Below are 17,051 nucleotides of genomic sequence, written 5' to 3' on the forward strand. Positions count from 1 at the left end.
CAAGCGCTTGGGACTTGATTGCCATACGAGGCATATACTTTAACCCATGAGGTTCAAGATCGATGGCCCATTTGGTAACCCGGCTAGTTGCTTCCCTGTTCTGGATTATATCTCCCAAAGGGGCAGAACTGACCACAGTTATAGGATGACCTAGAAAATACTGCTTGAGCTTCTGTCTCGCCATAAAAACTCCATACACCAGCTTTTGCCAATGCGGGTACCTCTGCTTAGACTCAATAAGTACCTCACTGATATAATAAACCGGTCGTTGAACCGGATACTCCTTGCCAGCCTGTTTACGTTCTACCATAATGGCCACACTGACAGCCCGGGCATTGGCTGCCACATATAATAACAATGGCTCTTTATCAACCGGAGCAGCAAGGACAGGTGGCTCAACTAAATGTTTCTTCAAGTCCTCAAACGCCGCATTAGCAGCATCCCTCCAGACAAAAGTATCTATCTTTTTCATCATCTGATATAGGGGGATAGCTTTCTCTCCCAGCCGGCTGATAAACCGGCTCAACGCTGCAATACGACCCGCGAGACACCGAACATCATTAATACACCACTAGTAGAAACTACGATTTTACCTAGAGCCATATACCCTAGGTGAAATGCGAAAAACCTTAGGTAAAGACTTTACCTAGAGCTTGCCCTAGGTAAAGAACCTTAGGTAAAGTATAGTCGGTAAAGAGGTCTTTCCCTAGGGTGTGCCTGCCAAGCTCTAGGGAAACCATTTCTTTACCTAGGGCCCTATGCACTAGGGAAAGAATTCATCTCAGCGTTGTCCAGCGTGGAAAGGTGATTTACCTACAACAACATTTGGCTCTAGGGAAAGATGGTGGGGACATATCATATCCATATCTACCGTATACAAATATTCAATTCGAATTTAAATTCATATATGCCATAATTCCAATAATTAAATTCTGTGCCATAATTCAAAATTATAAATTGCTGCTAAAATTCAATGTACACATCAGATTCTTGTTCAATTACAGACTCATGGTCAATTTCAAGCCAGAATTCAAGAAGTAAACATAGCTAATGTTTCGTACAGCTAGCAGAACACCTAAGTCAGCATGTACATGTGTTGTTGGTTAGGACAATTATCTGCTACTCTAGTAAGGCAAAATATTTACACCTCTGATTAAGAGGGGTGTCAAGACCTTGAGTTGGTCAGGCCAAGTATCTACAATATCTACAACTCTGATTAAGACCTTGAGCGAGAGCCTCAATTACTTGTTTGTGCCCATCAACCAGCAGACCATGACCACCCGTAAGAATATGTTCCTGCAAAGAAAGAAGATAATTCAATGATAAGTGAAGAGTTCATTGATATACTTCGTTGCACTAACTCTGTCTCAAGCAAATAATATGATCAAGTTCATTGATATAGTTCATTGTGCTAATCAATAGACAAAGGTACAAAGATTGCTATTTTGGTGTTGGGCTCGACCAACTTTTCTTCTTCTCCACAACACATGGAATTAGCTAAACTTATAATGCCTTCCCCAAGAGGATTTAATGGGAAAAAACATATGCTGGTATGTGTTCTCTCCACTGATTACGAGCCGATCGACTAGTCGACAGACTAGTCTACGAGTCGCAACCCGAGTGCCGACTATGAAATACAAGAAGAGTTCTTTTACCTTATCACCTGATTTGGTAAACCTTGTAGAGATAACAAAGAAAATTAATTAGACAAAATAGATAGAAGTGGTGGTTGGCAGATGCATAGGAAAACGTACTATCCCTTGTATTGAAACTGATTTGCATAGTAAAATATTAAATGTATTGCTTGCAGGAAAAATTCTAATTTAAGCAAAATATTGTATGACCAGAGAAGCTATGCCATTCTGAATAGAAAACTAGGATAAGTGTATAGCTTAGTGTCCCAAATAGGATAGCTGTAACCTGCAGTTTATGATAGTTTTGCTATCTTCCTGAACAAATTCTGTTAGACAAAAATAATACACTTGGCTTGCTAGTAACATAGAACTAAATAATGTCCCTGCCATTGCGATTCAAAGATAATTCTAGCAATTGCCAATAAATTGAGGCTTTTTACCAACTTGATGGTAAGAAATCCCAGGACCTAGCCCACACGTGTTTCCGTGGGTCTTAGTGTAACCGGTTTGTCGAGAAATATACGTACCCATATTTTTCCACCACGACGTGCATATCATGTTATTGCTCTTCGTCCTGCTTCTATCTGTCTTGCCGTGATCCAAGCGGATTCAAGTGCTTCAAGAGCATAGCAACAGAATGATATTAAATCGACTGCTTGCAAGACTATGTTGTATTTATAAAGCAAAGTACGATTCTCTGTAAGAATTGCAAGATAATGTGGTATTTATAGAGCAAACAACAGTTCTATAAAAAAGAAATATGTAAGTTCCATGACACTTCTCAGTTCTTCAGGGCAGTTGTGACGACAAGATTGTTATCTCTGTGAACCAATCAACTATATAAGAAGGGGGTGGGCAAATATTGCATTATCGTTTGTTTTGCGATTTATCTATAACAAGATAGTATTTCTTGTGTACAAAACGAAGTAAATCAGCTGGAACCAGTTAGTAGCTAACGGAGCACATTAAATGTATAGGGAACACATGTCAGATAGCTAGTCAGTTTCCTAACTATATGTGCATACCGAGCTAGCTACTTCAGTTTAGCTATTTAAAATCATGTTAAGTCTACAACCGGGACGATCACATCTGTAAACAGTAATACAACTATATTGCACTAGCATTGGTTCGTCCGATAGAACTTTCAGAATCCCGTGACCTGTATTTTGTACGAAATCAAATGTGCTCCACATGATCACAAATTTAGCAGAGATGTTTTTGATAACAAATTGTTCCCCAAAACATAACCTTGGATACTAATTACCATCTTAGACATTTCTTTTCACCTGAAAATGGATATCAATAGCTGGAGCAGAGCCTGATGTCTTGCAAAGACCGTCTTGTACCTATCAATTATCAACCTCGTACTAAATCAGATGTTCAGAAACAAAAAAAGTGTTAGCCTCAAATCATATTGTTACTCATCAACTAGTCTTCCTACACATCTCATTAAACTATACCCTATAGCACAAAGATTTCAACATCGGTTCATCCAAAATAGTCTTATAAACTATTAAACAAATCTATAGGGAGAGGGATACCTTCACACGCTACCATGCTCGCAGTTGTGTGCCGTTTGGCTGCCAATCGAAGAGGAAGCAGGGGAACTTCTGGGCAGCTGGCCGTCGGAGCAAAAGAACAGGGACACGCACCTGGGTACCCGTCAAAGTGCAAGGACAGGAAGCAGAGGGACGCCCGCCTGGGAACCGGTCAGAGAGCAAGATCTAGATCGGCTTCAGATGAGAAGACGAGTTTGGTCTTGGACAGGGTAAGACGACGGAAGGTCCAGTGTCCGTCAACAGGGGGGAGAGGAGGCGGGGCGTGTTGGGCCGCAGATCTGGGAAGGGAGGAGGGAGAGGGTTGGGCGGCGACGCGGCGCTCATCTTCAGGAGAGAGGGAGAAGAAGACCAAATGCGAACAGCCATCTCTTTCTGCCCTTCTCACTGCGTAGTGGGCCCACACCGAAATATGGCGTAGGCCGCCAAAAAATAGAGCGCGCTGATGAAAAAAAATGCGCGGGAGGCCATCCTCGCGGCAACAGTGGGGCCGTATAGGTGCTTTTATTTTGTCCAGTGTTGTCAACGTGGCTGTCTTTACCTAGAGGAAGAAAAAAACTATAGGTAAACTTTATTTTCCTTTTATTTTCACATGGAACTTCATCTTCCCCTAGAGTATACTGTTTATAGATTTTCTTTCCCTTGAGGAGGCAAATGAGCTCTAGGTAAAGACCTTGACCCTAGGTAAAATCGTAGTTTCTAGTAATGCACGCTGGTTTAGCCAGAGACGTAATAGCTTTGATCTTTTCATCTTATAAACCCGGAGATTATCAAAAGTTTCCTTCAAGTCATCTATCAACGTCTCCTCCTTTCTAGACTTCATCATGATATCATCCACATAAGCATGAACATTGCGCCCAATCTGATTATGAAGACAATTCTGCACACAGCGCTGATAAGTCGCCTGGGCACTCTTAAGCCCAAAAGGCATAGACACATAGCAGAAGGCTCCAAAAGGAGTTATAAAAGCTGTCTTCTCCTAGTCCTTAACTGTCATTTTGATCTGATAATAACCTGAATAAGCATCCAAAAAGCTCAAACGCTCACAACCTCCCGTAGCATCAATGATTTGATCAATAGGAGGGAGAGCAAATGGGTCAGCTGGGCAAGCCTTGTTCAAATCTGTGTAGTCCACACACATACTCCAAGTGCCGTTCTTCTTAAGTACTAGCACCGGGTTAGCTAACCACTCAGGGTGAAAGACCTTCACAATTAACCCTGCTGCTAAGAGCCGGACTACCTCCTCACCAATGGCCTTGCGCCGTTCTTTATTGAAGCGGCGGAGAAACTGCTTGACCGGTTTAAATTTGGGATCGATATTAAGGGTGTGCTCAGCGAGTTCCCTCGGTACACCTGACATGTCAGAAGGTTTCCATGCAAAGATGTCCCGGTTCTCACGGATGAACTCGATGAGCACGCCTTCCTATTTCGGATCCAGGTTAGCGCTGATGTTGAACTGCTTGGATGAATCGCCAAGAACAAAGTCAACCAGCTTAGTCTCATCACCGATTTAAACTTTAAGGCCGGATCATGCTCTGTAGTTAGCTTTTTCAAAGAAGTCATATCTGCCAGATCAACATTGTCCTTGTAGAACTTCAACTCCTCTGTTGCACAAACGGACTCAGCATAGGCCGCATCACCTTCTTCACATTCCAGAGCAATCTTACGGCTCCCATGTACTGTGATGGTATACTTATGACCCGACATCTTGAGTTGCAGATAAACATAACAGGGCCTTGCCATGAACTTAGCATAAGCCGGCCGTCCAAATAGGGCATGATAAGGGATCTTGATTTTCACTACTTCAAAAGTCAATGTCTCTGATCTTGAGTCATGATCATCTCCAAAAGCAACCTCTAGAGCTATCTTACCAACTGGGTACGCCGATTTACCAGGCACCACACCATGGAAAACAATGTTCGACGATTTAAGATTTTTATCTGTTAACCCCATGTGACGGAAGGTTTCATAATAAAGGATATTGATACTGCTCCCTCCATCCATGAGCACCTTGGTGAACTTATACCCCCCAACCTGAGGTGCCACCACCAATGCCAGATGACCCGGATTATCTACCCGGGGTGGATGATCCTCTCGACACCATAAAATGGATTGTTCAGACCAGCGTAGATATCGGGGCACTGCCGGTTCAACGGAGTTTACTACCCTTTTATGAAGATTCTGATCATGCTTGCATAAGCTAGTGGTGAAGACATGATACTGCCCACTATTCAACTGCTTCGGATTGCTCTGGTAACCCGATTGCTGCTGCTGCTGACTCCCCTGATGATTATAACCACCCTGGTTGCCCTGACTGCCTTGATTGCCATGTCCGCTTTGGTTGCCTTGAAATCCCGAACCAGAACTGCCTCCACCATAACCGGCCCATGAGAACTACCTCCTGAACCGTCAGGCAGTCGATGATCGTATTGGAAAAGATCCGAGTTTTTAAACTCCCATATAATAAAGCAATCCTTCCAAAGGTACGTGGCTGATCTCTCTCGCTTCCCGTGCCTTGGACAAGGCTGGTTTAATAGGCGCTCAAGATTGACACTTGATCCTCCACTCTGCGGGGGCGGTTTACCCTTACGACGTTGATTATTATTCTGTGTTTGGTGTTAGCCACAAAATCCAAGATGTTATCCGCTTTGCGCTTACCGTTGTTTCCATGACCCGCCGGGTTATGCTGCTGCCCCTTTTTACTGCCACTCTTCTTTCCCTTCCCCGGCTTTTCATCATCAAACTCGGGGTCCTTGGTACTATCAGAGTCGACATACTTAACCAGAGCTGCCATAAGCGTTCCCATGTCATTGCAGTGACGCTTGAGCTGTCCCAATTTCAGCTTCAAAGGCGTGAACTGGCAATTGCCCTCCAACGTTAAGACTCCTGAATCGGCATTAATGTGGTCTGATGAATGCAACATTTCAGAAACCCGGCGCACCCAATGGGTCGTCGATTCACCTTCTTCTTGGACACAGGCGGCTAAGTTCGCAATTGACATGGGCTGCTTCCACGTGTCCTTGATATTCTGGATAAACCGGGCCTTTAACACAGCCCATGACCCAATGGAGTTAGCTGGCAAACTTTTCAGCCAAGTGTGAGTTGTTCCTTCTAACATCATGGTGAAGTATTTAGCACATGCCGCATCATCCACATCCAGCATCTCCATTGCCATCTCATAGCTTTCGATCCATGACTCGGGGGGTAAATCGGCAGTATAATTGGGCACTTTGCAGGGACCTTTGAAATCCTTGGGCAGCCATACATTACGTAGAGCCGGGGTGAGACACAACACCCCCAAAGAGCTGGAGGTAACTCCTGGCTCCACCAAAGTTGTTGGACGAAGCGGAGTAAGCTGACGGGCCGCGTACTGCGTCGCTAACTTGGCTTCTCGACACGCTCTACCCTGATCCATCAAATCCTGAGCATTAGTACCACCACCTGCCGGATTATTCCCTCGGGGCGGGTTACGGTCCTGTGCACTGCTTGACACGGTCGGTTCATCCAGGTGCCTACTCTAACTCCGGCTTGGGTGGGGGTGGAATGATCCTCTTACGGGTGTATGGATACGCCTGCTGCTGAGTCAAAGCTGTCTGAAGGAGCTCCCTGGCCCGTCGCGTCTCAACCGCTATGGGGGACTCACCTTCGACTGGGAGGGCTGCCAATCATGAAGCGGCAGCGACTATGTTATCCAGGGGGTTGGAGTAATGACCCAGAGGCATTGACACGTGCTGCGGCGGGATATTCGGACGAGGCGGATCCATTGCGCGCGGTTGAACCGGCGCCCCTGTTCCAGGTGCTTCTACCCGGTTTACCACTGGCTGATTACTGGTTCCTGCTCCTAGCGTGTTAAAGAGATTCCTTGGCTCATAAACTGGAGGCAGGTGGGACCGGTACCTTCTCCTCATTACATCATTTGATGCGTTCTGATCCAACATAAGTCGATAAGCCTGTGCATCCAACTTGGCCCGCTCCGCAGCCATTCTGGTGTTCTCGGCTGCCAGGTCTGCCTTGGCTTGAGCTATCTGATCCTTTACCTTCGCGACTTCCGCGTTGTGCTGATCCTGATTCGCCGAGTTAACTTCAGCCGCCAGCAATGTTGCCAAAGTATCAAATAAATTGGACAAAACCTGAGCTGGCGGTTGCACAGGGCCTCCTGCCCCGGCTGCTGTCGCTGCTGCTAAACCAGAGATCATTGCTGCTGCGGTTGAAGAATGTTGCGCTGACTGTGTACTGGCCATGAATATCGCAACTCAGCTCGGCGGATCAAAGGGGTCTGGAATACTGTCTCCATCGGAACAGCCCCCAAACCGGCCATCTTGCAGTTGGTACAATGACTCGGTCTCTCCGGTAAATGAGTCGTCATCAGAGTAAACGATGGTTTCACCACTAGATACCGATCTATCCTCAGATTCCACTTCGTGGATGACTCCCACGAAGGCACACTTTATGGCAAGCTAAACCCGGGCAGATCTCGCATGCTGAGCCGTCTCGACGATGTCGGTGCAGATGTCCAGCTCAGGGCTCGGTTCGCCGATCTTGCTAATGAAAATGTGAATACCGCTGAAGGGGACCCGATAACCATACTCAATTGAACCGGCCTCGGGGCCCTAGCCTGCATCGTTGATGTAGAGCTTGCCGCGACGACTCTTGGTCATCTGGCCCACAACGTACCCCTTGAGCCCTTCGAAGTTGCCCTCTAAGAACTTGAAACCATCGTGCGATGGCCCCACGGTGGGTGCCAACTATCGTGGTTTTGTCACGGCAGATGTCCTAGCGTAAGGACTTAGTCGTGGAGCCATCGTGACAGGTTATCTTAAAGGGGTTAAAGAGGGACAAAGGACGCAAGGAGTTTATACTGGTTCGGCCCCTTACGGTGAAGGTAAAAGCCTAATCAGTTGTGGTGAAATTGCTAAGGTTTCGATGACCAGGGAGCGAATCCACTTTTCCTGGCTCTCAATCTGTTGTTTCTTGTCCTTGAACTGCCGCCGGGTCGTCCCTTTATATACACAGGTTGGCGCCCGGCGGTTTACAGAATCCCGGCCGGCTCATAAACGTGTGCAGCTTGGTTTCTACTCTTTCCTATCTTACAACACAAGTTACACACCTTATGGCGGTTTATGTCTACGGGCCCTAATCCGCCTTTGGGCCCTGGTGCTTTTAGATCTCTTATATTAAAGCGCCATACTCCTTGTCTTCATGGGCTTCAATATGAATAACTCATTACAGGTATAACCCGGCCCCTCTTGGGCGGTTTATACTCAGTAGTTATATCCCCAACAGCGTGCACTAATATGTCGCCGAAGATGAGGAGATGACCGGGGGCGGCGAGGCCCTCGGTGTGGGTGTGGTCTCTAATGACCGGTTGGGCCATCGATTCTTCTGGCGATCCAACAGCGGAACGCTCAATGAAAGCACCAATGTCGGTGTCAAAACCGGCACACCTCGGGGTAGGTGTCCCGAGCTATGGATCTGGGATCGATGGGTAACAAGGGACGATGAACATAGTGTTTACCCAGGTTCAGGCCCTCTAGAAGAGGTAATACCCTACGTCCTGCTTGATTATATTGGATGTGTATATGATTACAGAGTGGATCTACCTCGAGATCAGTATGATCAAAACCCTAAGGGAATGAGGTGGTATATGGCTCTAGCCCTAAAGACTACAACCCCCGGTTTGTTGTAACGCCCCAAGACCGGAGCTTCAGATGTCGTCCATGGATTCCGAGATTCGTCATGTGATTTGTTTGGTTCGTTGCTTTCTTTTTTTGCATCATGTGCATTGCATCATTGTCTTCTTGCACCTCTTCTTAAAACTCATCCAATTAAATTGTATGGATCTTCGATTCATTTAAATAAAGGGATATTCACATGGTGATTCTCTTTATAACATATCCTCCCAATATTATGTGGCTATAATAAATATTCCATCCTTTGGAATTTACCACAACACACTTGCAAAATATTCCATGCTTTTCTTACTAAATTCCTCGTCTCCAAACTTTTCCCCAAATTCTTTCTTCACTTTCCGGAGCTCTACCAAAATCCGAACATTTTTGGACCTTCCTAACCCTCACTTCCTACTCGAACCATTTGAATTTAAATCAAATGAGTTTTAATTTAAAGTTTGAAAAATGTCCACTCCATTTGTCATGGATCGTACACATTTTTGCGAGTCCGGGATATAGTCCGCGTGCCCAAGCCCTTCCTCTAACCCTTTCTTTTCTCTCCTTCCTTTCTTTGCTTTTATTTTTCTGCTATGGAAAAAGATAAGGGAGAGAGAGAGAGCTTGCGCCGCCGGCCTTCTGGGCCTCTCAATCATCTGTGTCAGCCCACCTAAGCCCCTCCTCTCTACTAGGCCGGCCCTTTAGGCCCACCTATTCCTAACCTAACCATCTCCCTTGGCCCGATCCCCTCACCCTCTTCCTCTCGTCCTCCCACGCCGCCGCCATCTCCCGCCTTTGCCCCGATACTATCTCCTCCTCTCTTTCCTTCTGCCCAGCACCACCCACACCCGCATCGCGCCCTATCCCTGCTCTCCCACGCGCATCGCCAGGGAGGGGAGTTCCCTAGCACGCGCGAGCCCCGCCTCCTTTTCCTCACAGCGCCGCGGCGACGACCGAGCCTTCCGCCGGCGAAGCCCCTTCTTCTTCTCCACCTCTCTGTGCCTCCTCGTCGCGCCACTACCCGCCTCTGCGCGCGCGTCGCCCCACCTCAGCGCCGCCGTCCTCCATGGCCGCAGCCAGACGAGTTTGAAGCTCCTGCCGCCACCACCTCATCCCCGCGCTGTAGGGCGTCGCCTCCGGCCGAATCCAGCTGCCTGCGGCCTCTCCTCGAGCATTGGCCGCCCACAGCTCGCCGGAGAGACTCCTCCTCGCCGCCCCGTTGTGCATAGAAGGTCAGGGCACCATGGACGAGTCTCCCCCCCGCGACCACGTCCTCTGCTTCGACGTGGGCTGCAACCGGCGCCAAGGCCCAGTGAGCCCCTGCTCCTTCCCTTGCTGCCCGCAAGACCGAGGCTGACCGGCCATCATCGTTGACCGCCAAAACCTGGACGTGGTATTGCTTCGGTTGGCTCTTCCCAAACCTCGGTAGACCCGGGGATCACACTGCACATACCGTCGTCGTTCTGTTACATCTTCATGAAGTCGGAGACTGCCAAGTACATGGACACGCCAAGTTCCGCTCCATACATGTACGACTACACCTGGTGATGCGACAAGTGCCCCGACAACGTGTACATATACTCCGTCAAGACAGGACCGACAAGTACCCCAACGTCGTGTGTACAACTACCGTCGACATGTACGACTACTTCGTGAACGTGTACCCGACGACCCCGGAGACCAATGTTTTGCCAAGCACCTCCACGATGACCCCGAACATCTACGAAAACGTTGTATGACTACTACCGTTGCCGAAGGCCGTCGAGTGAACGTCGACCCACATCGTGTATTTGACCAAGTTCGATGACGACCTCCGAAGAACTCGGATTCTCTAAGTTCTACTACCGTCGCCCCTGGAAACTTCGGATTCGTCAAGTACCTCTCCGAAAACGAACATGTACCACTACCTCTACTACCGTCGCGAGAACGACTACTTCCTCTACGAACCCGAACCGCTCCGAGAATGCACCAGTGGAAGGTATAACCCCGAGACGACCGCCCGTGTACGAATGCATGTGTGATGTATGAGATGCTCGTGTTTGCACCATGTTCGAATTGTCCCTCGTTTCCTTGTCGCTGACTCATGGGAACCCGGTATCCGGGACCACCCCAACATTCTTGCATGGCGCACTCACACCCACTTCCTTTTGCACTGGTATCCATGTGAGCTACCGGATCGTCGGAATGTTGCCGTGGCATCCTTTTCGTTTCCGCCACGATGACAAATGCCTCATATCTTATCATGTCAACATTTTCATAAATAATGCATAAAACTTGCACATGTCATTCACATCATGATAATAACATTTAAAATGGTTAAATTTGTTGTTTGCATTATATTGCTAAATGCACATGAGGATTTACCGGAATTGTTGTTTGATGTTTCCGGCCTCATTTAAAATGCCTAACTGTGTATTTTACTCATGTTTCACCTCTTGCCATGTTTAACAACATTTAAAATTGTTGGGTACATAAACGGGAGAGAACTAAATAATTGATGTGGTGTTTCGTCAATATGCAACTCGTTGCATATTGAGCTCCACTTAATTTGTAGTGTTGTTTGTTGCACTTTGCCATGCCATGCTTCATTAAACGGGACATGCATCATACTTGGTTGTGCATCATGACATGTTTATGTGATGGTTGTTTACCATGTTGTTTGCTTCTTTCTGGTGATGCTTCTTCGGGTTAGTTCCGATAATGTCGCGTTTGTGAGGATCCGTTCGACTACGTCCGTTTGTCTTCTTCATGGACTCGTTCTTCTTCCTTGCGGGATCTCAGGCAAGATGACCATACCCTCGAAATCACTTCTATCTTTGCCTGCTAGTTGTTTGCTCTATTGCTATGCTGCGATCCCTACCACTTGCTTTATCATGCCTCCCATATTGCCATGTCAAGCTTCTAACCCACCTTTCTTAGAAAACCGTTGTTTGGCTATGTTACCGCTTTGCTCAGCCCCTCTTATAACAATGCTAGTTGCAGGTGAAGATGACGTTTGTCCCATGTTGGAACATGGATATGTTGAGATATCGCAATATCTCTTATTTAATTAATGCATCTATATACTTGGTAAAGGGTGGAAGGATCGGCCTTATGCCTGTTGTTTTGTTCCACTCTTGCCGCCCTAATTTCCATCATACCGATGTTATGTTCCTTGATTTTGCGTTCCTTACGCGGTTGGGTGTCATGGGAACCCCTCGACAGTTCGCTTTGAATAGAACTCCTCCAGCAAGGCCCAACCTTGGTTTTACATTTGCCTAACAACCTATCACCTTCCTTTGGGTTCTGTAGACTCAAGGGTCATCTTTATTTTACCCCCCGGGCCAATGCTTGTCTAAGTGTTGGTCTGAACCTGTCAGCCGCCGGTGGCCACCAGGGGCAACTCTGGGCTGGCCTACCGGAAGTTTGGACAATCCGGTGTTGCCCTGAGAATGAGATATGTGCAGCTCCTATCAGGATGTCGGCACATCGGGCGGCTTTGGTGGTCTTGTTTTACCATTGTCGAAATGTCTTGTAACTTGGATTCCGAGTCTGATAGGGTCTTCCTGGGAGAAGGAATATCCTTCGTTGACCGTGAGAGCTTGTGATGGGCTAAGTTGGGACACCCCTGCAGGGTTTTGAACTTTCGAAAGCCATGCCCGTGGTTATGGGCAGATGGGAATTTGTTAATATCCGGTTGTAGAGAACTTGACACTTACCTCAATTAAAATGCATCAACCGCGTGTGTAGCCGTGATGATCTCTTTCCGGCGGAGTCCGGGAAGTGAACACGGTTCCTGTGTTATGCTTGAGCGTAAGTAGTTTCAGGATCACTTCTTGATCATTTCTAGTTCACGACCATTGCGTTGCTTCTCTTATCGCTCTTATTTGCGTAAGTTAGCCACCATATATGCTAGTGCTTGCCGCAGTTCCACCTCACTACCCTTTCCTACCCATAAGCTTAAATAGTCTTGATCTCGCGGGTGTGAGATTACTGAGTCCTCGTGGCTCATAGATACTGCCAAACAGTTGCAGGTGCCGATGATACCAGTGCAGGTGACGCAACTGAGCTCAAGAGGGAGCTAGATGAAGATAGTGTTCATTGTGTTGTTTCGTTTCTAGTTGATCAGTGGTGGAGCCCAGTTGTGACGATCGGGGATCTAGCATTTGGGGTTGTCTTCTTTTATTTCGGTTCCGTAGTCGGACCTTGTTTGTATTATGGATGATGTATGTTTAACTTGTATTTGTGTGAAGTGGTGATTGTAAGCCAACTCTTTATCCCTTTCTATTCAGTACATGGGATTGTGTGAAGATTACCCCTTTTGCGACAAACCTACCATGCGGCTATGCCTCTAAGTCGTGCCCCGACACGTGGGAGATATAGCCGCATTGTGGGTGTTTCAAGTTGGTAATCAGAGCCTTCCCCGACTTAGGAGCCCCCTGCTTCATCGAATCACTGACGTTGTTGAGTCTAGAAGAAAATGGTTTGAGTCTGAGGATTATATATATCGGAGAGTAGGATTCTTTTTACTCCTCAGTCCCTTCGTCGCTCTGGTGAGGCCTCCTGACATAGAAGTTTTGACTCTTCTCTCCTCAAATTTCACTAAATTTTTTAGTATCACGCGGGTATCTTGGAATCGTTCCGATGGTTTTGTGAAGAGAACATTGTTCTTGGTGCCTCCTGACATTTAGGGGTTGTGGCAGTGTCCCGGGGAGTTGAGCTCTGAGGTGTTGTCGTCACAATTTTATCGTTGCAGTTCTGGAATACCTGAGTTCACCGACATCGAAAATCTCTTTTATGCAGTTGTTGGTGAGATAACCTCGACGCCACCCAGTACTGGGGAGGGAGTTCGGGAGTATTGCCATAACTCGTATAACGGATGCTTTTTGAAGGTTGAGGTAAGTGATTTCCGAAGGTTTATTGGTTATGAGTTGAAGGATGGATACAACTGGATGTAGGATTTGTTAGTTTTGGGTGAGATATTATGCTTCCCCTGTATCCCCAACACCTGATTGCATAACCAAAAAGTTTCGGGAGTTTATAAGTGGGAATTCAAGTATCTCGTAGGATATCTTTCCAACAGACACATGATACGATATGGGATCTATCATATGTTTGTTTCCGGCTTATTTTGCAAGCCAAACCTTTGCTTTGTTTTGAGTTGTGGTATTCGAGTTGCTTCAATGTCAAGTGTTGGTTCCATACCTTCCCCAAGTGGTGTTCTCATATTTCTACCGGAATACTAACCCTTCTTGATCTTTGAGTTTGCCATCTCAATTTCTTCGGAACCAGTGTGTTTCTCTTCAAGGGGATCCGACCATTTCAACATTCGCAAGATCACCTCTCAGTTTTTTCCCAATGTTGCTCATTTCATCCGTCCCCAAGTTGCCTTTGTTTTCCCGCCCTCCCACCCTTTTTTATTCAAGGACTAAGATTTCTTAATCAAGTATCCATCTTATGGATGTGAAGCCTCTCCATTCTTTCAGTCAATGTTCATATCCGGTGATTCTCAGGAAGATACTAACGGAGCCTCAAGTTCATCATTATTTGTTCTCTTTCTTCTCCGGTGAATTCTATGAGTTCTAGAAGTATACGGTTGATACAGATTACTACAGACTGTTCTGTTTTTGACAGATTCTGTTTTCTATGTGTTGTTTGCTTATTTTGATGAATCTATGAGTAGTATCAGAGGGTATGAACCATAGATAAGTTGGTATACAGTAGATATTACACCAATATGAATTTAGAATGAGTTCATTACAGTACCTTATGATGGTTATTTGCTTTCTTATACTAACGGAGCTTACGAGTTTTCTGTTATGTTTTGTGTTGTGAAGTTTTCAAGTTTTGGGTAAAGATTTGATGTACTACGGAATAAGGAGTGGCAAGAGCCTAAGCTTGGGGATGCCCATGGCACCCCAAGGTAATATTCAAGGACAGCCAAGAGCCTAAGCTTGGGGATGCCCCGGAAGGCATCCCCTCTTTTGTCTTCGTTCATCGGTAACTTTACTTGGAGCTATATTTTTATTCGCCACATGATATGTGTTTTGCTTGGAGCGTCATTTTATGTTATTTAGTTTTGTTTGCTGTTTGAATAAAATACCAAGATATGAAATTATTAAATGTTAGAGAGTCTTCACATAGTTGCATAATTATTCAACTACTCATTGATCTTCACTTATATCTTTCGGAGTAGTTTGTCATTTGCTCTAGTGCTTCACTTATATTAATTTGAGAGTCTTAAATAGCATGGCAATTTGCTTAAATAATCCTAATATTCTAGGCATCCAAGAATAGTAAAAACTTTCATATAAGTGTATTGAATACTAAGAGAAGTTTGATGCTTGATGATTGTTTTGAGATATGGAGGTAATAATATCAAAGTCGTGCTAGTTGAGTAGTTGTGAATTTGAGAAATGCTTGTGTTGAAGTTTGCAAGTCCCGTAGCATGCACGTATGGTGAACGTTGTGTAACAAATTTGAAATATGAGCTGTTATTTGATTGTCTTCCTTATGAGTGGCGGTCGGGGACGAGTGATGGTCTTTTCCTACCAATCTATCCCCCTAGGAGCATGCGCGTAGTGCTTGGGTTTTGATGACTTGTAGATTTTTGCAATAAGTATGTGAGTTCTTTTTTACTAATGTTGAGTCCATGGATTATACGCACTCTCACCCTTCCATCATTGCTAGCCTCTTCGGTACCGTGCATTGCCCTTTCTCACATTGAGAGTTGGTGCAAACTTCGCAGGTGCATCCAAACCCCGTGATATGATACGCTCTTTCACACATAAACCTCCTTATATCTTCCTCAAAACAGCCACCATACCTACCTATTATGGCATTCCCATAGCCATTCCGAGATATATTGCCATGCAACTTTCCACCACTCCGTTTATCATGACACATTCATCATTGTCATATTGCTTAGCATGATCATGTAGTTGACATAGTATTTGTGGCAAAGCCACCCTTCATAATTCTTCCATACATGTCACTCTTGAGTCATTGCACATCCCAGTACACTGCCGGAGGTATTCATATAGAGTCGTACTTTGTTCTATTATCGAGTTGTAATCTTTGAGTCGTACTTTGTTCTATCATCATTAATAGAGCATTGTCCCAAAAAAGGCCAAAAAAGGCCAAATAAAATAAAATCAAATAAAAAGGGGCAATGCTACTATCCTTTTACCACACTTGTGCTCCAAAGTAGCACCATGATCTTCATAATAGAGAGTCTTTTGTTTTGTCACTTTCATATACTAGTGGGAATTTTTCATTATAGAACTTGGCTTGTATATTCCAACAATGGGCCTCCTCAAGTGCCCTAGGTCTTCATGAGCAAGCAAGTTGGATGCACACCCACTTAGTTTCTTTTGTTGAGCTTTCATACATTTATAGCTTTAGTGCATCCGTTGCATGGCAATCCCTACTCCTTACATTAACATTAATCGATGGGCATCTCCATAGCCCATTGATTAGCCTCGTTGATGTGAGACTTTCTCCTTTTTTGTCTTCTCCACATAACCCCCATCATCATATTCTATTCCACCCATAGTGCTATGTCCATGGCTCGCGCTCATATATTGCGTGAAAGTTTATAGGTTTGAGATTACTAAAGTATGAAACAATTGCTTGGCTTGTCATCGGGGTTGTGCATGATGAGAGCATTCTTGTGTGACGAAAATGGAGCATGACTAAACTATATGATTTTGTAGGGATGAACTTTCTTTGGCCATGTTATTTTGAGAGGACATAATTTCTTAGTTAGTATGCTTGAAGTATTATTATTTTTATGTCAATATGAACTTTTATCTTGAATCTTTCGGATCTGAATATTCATACCACCATTAAGAAGAATTACATTGAAATTATGCCAAGTAGCATTCCACATCAAAAATTCTGTTTTTATCATTTACCTACTCGAGGACGAGCATTAATTAAGCTTGGGGATGCTGATACGTCTCCAACGTATCTATAATTTTTGATTGTTCCATGCTATTATATTATGTGTTTTGGATGTTTATGGGCTTTATTATACACTTTTATATTATTTTTGGGACTAACCTATTAACCCAGAGCACAATGCCAGTTTCTGTTATTTCCTTGTTTTAGAGTATCGCAGAAAAGGAAAATCAAACGGAGCCCAATTGACCTGAAACTTCACGGAACTTATTTTTGGAAGGAAAGCAACACGGGAGACTTGGAGTCCACGTAAG

General features: G+C 45.3%; 1 long non-coding RNA gene across 1 annotated transcript; it reads right to left on the minus strand.

Annotated features, from left to right (window-relative positions):
• Positions 1 to 940: 940 nt before the first annotated feature.
• LOC125536931 lies at positions 941 to 3,577 on the minus strand. Its single transcript, XR_007295360.1, has 4 exons — positions 3,176 to 3,577; positions 2,921 to 2,980; positions 2,162 to 2,250; positions 941 to 1,296 (listed from the first exon to the last, which is right to left on the minus strand). It is a non-coding gene; the product is annotated as an uncharacterized LOC125536931 (long non-coding RNA).
• Between the last annotated feature and the right edge of the window lie 13,474 nt (positions 3,578 to 17,051).

This window comes from Triticum urartu, chromosome 2 (assembly GCF_003073215.2).
Source record: "Triticum urartu cultivar G1812 chromosome 2, Tu2.1, whole genome shotgun sequence".
In the NCBI taxonomy this organism is placed as follows: Eukaryota; Viridiplantae; Streptophyta; class Magnoliopsida; order Poales; family Poaceae; genus Triticum; species Triticum urartu.